Source organism: Amblyomma mixtum, chromosome 9, assembly GCF_055824585.1.
Source record: "Amblyomma mixtum isolate Tamu chromosome 9, ASM5582458v1, whole genome shotgun sequence".
NCBI classification, from domain to species: Eukaryota; Metazoa; Arthropoda; class Arachnida; order Ixodida; family Ixodidae; genus Amblyomma; species Amblyomma mixtum.
The window spans coordinates 83,807,128-83,811,779 of record NC_143020.1 but is presented as its reverse complement, the minus strand read 5'-3'; the positions used below and the strand labels follow the sequence as shown (position 1 = coordinate 83,811,779).

Below are 4,652 nucleotides of genomic sequence, written 5' to 3'. Positions count from 1 at the left end.
TAAGAAATGGTTGATTTTACATTTGCCCGCTACTCTCACATCATAAATAGTTGCTTTTTTTTACTATTAGACCTTCGCTGCCTCAGTATTCATTTGCTATGAAATTCGTTTTTTCACGTCAGAGCCAATCTATGGTAGCTGAAACATAGACTGGAACAAGTTCAAATAAAAATTTCACTTGCGACTTATTTAGCGAGCACAAGTAGATTCCACGCACCACTATACCAATTTCTCGCGCAAAGTATAAAAAGAAGTTTAGCAGCACAGAAATCTGCTGTGCTTTTTCTCTTAAAGTGTCGTGGGCTTGAAAACATTTGACCTGACCTAACCGACCATAACGGTGTATATTCTGATAGCGCAGCACCCCGAAGCATCGAAGCATGAAGGAGTAATCAGTACTAAAGAAAAAACCACTCCGTCGAGCCGGATTCAAACCAGCGACCTATGGATTACCGTGTGGGGGTACCTCTACAGTCCACCGCTCTACCAACTGAGCTATCGACGGAACGAACGGACGGAACGTGCAGGCTTGACTAGACGCAAGCGTTACGCGTTCTAACGCACTTCACTTGGTACTGGGTGTCGTCCCAGCCCCTCCTCCCAAATCCGGTTCGGCTGCAATTCAAGCCAAATGATTTTCCTTTAAAGTCGCTATAAAGACCGCCAGTGCCATCTGCTGCTGACGTTCTCTTTAAACATTAGCGACGGGGTACCTAGAATTAGAAATATATCTGAATATTTCACATTCTCTGTCCATATGAGTTCATAAAGGCTCGGAGTATATATTTCAAAGCGATTCCGGTGCAAGACAGTTCACGTACCCAGCAGGAAAATCATGTTTTATAGTCAACATGTTTTAGGAAAAATCGCTTCTCAAACCAGTTTCTTTGTAATCTGCTTACACGCGGCACCGCTTCCTATCGTAGTGGAAGTCGTCGCCTGATTAAGCTTTTTTTTACATAAACAAGAGTTTCGATGACAATTTACATGCCTCCAGATATTAAAGGTCTTCCGTAGTATGCGATAAATGTGTTTTCCACCAGGCAGCTGCGACGGAGGTGCAGCAACGAAACACAACATACACGCTTAAATGTGTGGTCGCGCCTTTTTGCAGAGATGTTCGGGAAGCTTTTCAAGGGCAAAAACGCGTTACGAGGAGGCAGGAGGTCCTACTGTCGCCGCGTCGAGTGAGCTCCGCTTCTTCGCATTTGCGTTTCTAGTTGCGCGTCTGAAACTGGGAGCATTTTAAAAAAAATGGCTGAGGCTTAGCTAAGGTTGAGCCTAGTCAGATGCGAAGCATATTGATGGCTAGGCTTGGTAAAACATGGCTTTCCTTGGTTGACGTTCATGCCGCTCTTCATCGGTCTCTGTGGCACGCTGAAGCTTTCGCTTCTCGTTCAAATCAGCCCTGCTTCTAGGCGGCATCCCAACACCTGGCCGCCTCGTAAGTGCTGTTGGGTCTGGGTGTCCGAGCCAGGAAACGGTCGAGGCGACGGTGAGTAAAATGTCTTTTATGTACAGTATGTACAAGGGCTTTTACATCATACAAGGGTCATGAGCACCACGGGCAGGCACACAGAAGAAGGGCGGCCCCGGCGGCGAGCGTAGCTCCGGCGTGATGGCTCTTCTGCTGCCCGTCTGCTGCTCGGGTTCAGCGCGGCTCCGCTTTTAAAGCCGCTGGAAACGGCTACGGCGGCCAGCCGTTCAAATCCTCCAATCACTGGCCACCGTTCAAATTAGACCAATGGTCGAGAGCCGGCGAGCGTCTGAGGAGTTCGCACCGACGAAGAGGAGGAGAGGAGGAAGGGTCCGTGTCGGCGCCTCGGTGTCGGGATGAGTCACGCTGCATGTCGCGACTTGTCCGAGAAAGTCTGGGCCTGCTTTGAGCGTCGGCGAGCGCGCAGCGCTTGTTTCCAGGGGGGCCAGCCAGCGAAATAGGAGCTCCGGCACTACAGTGCCCGGAGAACGAGGCAAGCTCAGCTTTATACCGCTGCTGTCGCGTCACGTGGTCAGCTGCAGAGCCTCTGATGTGGAGCCTCCACCGCCGCGGCCGACCGCGCGAACCGGCAGCCCATCTCTCCTCTGCTGTGACGTCATGTTGTCACGTGGTGTCACGTGGTCACGCTAAAGGTCAATGGTAGCTCCACCGCCGCGCTCGACGGGCTGTAGTGTAGCTCTAGTAATATGTTTGGCATAAAAACAAAAGGGTACATTTATGCGACTCTTAAATTGGTTTTTGAGGAGAGAAAATGGCGCAGTATCTGTCTCACATATCTCGGCGGACACCTTATATACGACTCGCTGACGGTGAGTTTTTTAAAGCTGTCCGACAATGGCCGTTGGAGAAGGAAGTAACACGTTCACAATCGACCATGTCACATTCTAAGAGTGCGGAGTTGCAGAGATGAGGACAAGGGCAAATATTTTGATGCAGCGAATTTTTCATGCATTTATTCATCTACAGAAGTTAACTGCTGTCTGAATGAAACAAAAAAATTATCTGCCTAGAGCAGGCTTCAAGCGAGCGGCCTATGAATTACAATGCAGCGCACTCCTACAGTCCACCGGTCAACTAACTCAGCTATGCACGACACGGAGGACGTAAAGATATTACATCAGTGGATGCTGATGATACGTGCCTTGACCTACAGCGCCGTATGTCGGACGCGCCTCGCAACTCTTCTCTGAAGAAGGGTTCAGCGCCGCTATTCATCTCGGTGACACGATCGAATTCAGGCTCAGGCATAGCAGTTTTTGCTTTCAATCGCTACGACAAACACCTGTAGAAGCAGCTGTTGAAGTTCACTCTCCAGCAATTTCGAAGGGGCTGCTCAGAGTTCTAAACCTAGTTGAACATTCAAACATTCGCGTAAAGTAGAGCTCCTCCATGATCAGCGCATATATTTCAACTCACTGCTGACGAGAATACATTATATACGCTAGAAAAATTCTTTTTTTTATTTCTCGAATGTTTCCGAAGTAATTGCTATTTGTCGTACAGTCGCGAGCAAAAAATATTAGCACAGATCACTGGCGATCACAATTCGTATATCTCACCACGCGGCGCTGCGGTACGCAGACCTGCCTAACGGGCCGCTTCCATGTTTGCGGCCTAGGGGAGGACGGCAGGAAGTAAGCTTTATCAAGCGTGCACCGCCCGAGCGTTGAAGTGCCGACCCTACGTGACTGTGCTTGCGGCATTTATTTTGGCTCGGTTATCATGAGCAAAGATTGCATCTTTTTATTACTGTTTTTTTACGTCCGCGATGGTTTGTCGAAAGGAACTCGCGGGAACAATAGATGATAGCGCTGCTTTTAGCCAGTAATCTTGCTGTCCGTGGCAGTCCACTGAACCCCCTAATACTGTAGAATGGGAACGGCCCGGCACTCTCGTTATCAGCCTCTTCGCCACACGCAGCGCCACGCGTTGTCATTCCGGCACTCTGGTGTTCCGTCGTGTGTGCTAATCTTTTTTACCCGCGACTGTACCAGTTGGAAAGAAATATTCAAAAAGACAGACAAGATAAATATAGAGCAATTTTTTACAGCATCTGAAAATTTTTTCAAGCAGTGCTTTGATCACTGTTCCAAGCGCTATAAACACTAGGTTTCCAACGCTCTTACCTCTGGGAGTTACACGGCTAATAGTGAGAGAAAGGCGATCGGCAGGGTTAAGAAATTACTAGCAAATAATTGGCCTTTTTTGTGCGTAACACCATTTCTTTGGTAAGCAATGGCCAAAAATTCAATCGTTCTTTTTTTAAAGAAGCATCAAAAACCTCAACTGCACACTGATATCAGAACACGGTGTCATAAACTACCGAAAACAAAAATCTTTCAATCTTACCCTCGACCTCCGTATGAGTTACCACGACCATTCGTACTAGTAAACCGCACTCTCTAAGCGGAGTAAAACACAAAAGGTTCAGTGGAGGTGCTGGGTATCGATCCCAGTACCTCTCGCATGCTAAGCGAGCGCTCTACCATCTGAGCTACACCCCCGACGCCGAACGGAGTCGTGAGAAGTCTCCAACAATAGAGACCACGCACTGCGCCGCAAACTACGAATCTTGATAAGGGAGCAGTGGTGCCACCTGGGACCGGTTGCCACTCGAGTGCGGTGCCGCATTGTAATGAGTCTACAGGGCTACACAATTCCCTGCTAGCTGCCTCATTCGCAACCACTGGCTACCCTTTTGAACACTGCCCGCAATATGCACTTGGGAATTTTAGTCGTCTCCTATATTGCTTCCAAGAGCGCTTTTTCTTTCCAGGGTGAGTCTTTCTCAAAGTACACCAGCTTTCCCATAAAAGGTGTCCTTACCACAATATCCGAGGTACGTTTACACCCAAGAAACCGAAGATAGCACCAGAACAAGCGACGAAATCCTTTTATGAAAACAACTTTGTACCGAAACAAAGATGCAGCGATGGTAGCCTATATGCTAGTTATTTTCCAATGCTGTTGGACATACAAGGCCGATGGAGTAACATTAGATTAAGGCGTTATATTGTCACGTTGTAGTGACGGCAGGCCAGCGGTCAGGAAGACACCAGAAAGACTTGCAAACGAAGCTCTTTATTTGGGCTGACTTGCGCCCGCAAAAGAACTGGATCACTCGGTGGCGGCGTAAGGAACAAGCGTGCTCGTC

At 48.4% G+C, this 4,652-nt stretch overlaps 2 non-coding genes across 2 annotated transcripts; both read right to left on the bottom strand.

The window, feature by feature from the left end:
• Window positions 1–414: 414 nt before the first annotated feature.
• Window positions 415–505, bottom strand: TRNAY-GUA (transfer RNA tyrosine (anticodon GUA)). Its single transcript is given in 2 exon segments — window positions 415–450; window positions 469–505. It is a non-coding gene; the product is annotated as a tRNA-Tyr (tRNA).
• A 3,424-nt stretch (window positions 506–3,929) lies between these two features.
• On the bottom strand, window positions 3,930–4,002 carry TRNAA-AGC (transfer RNA alanine (anticodon AGC)). Its single transcript has one exon. It is a non-coding gene; the product is annotated as a tRNA-Ala (tRNA).
• Window positions 4,003–4,652: the final 650 nt, after the last annotated feature.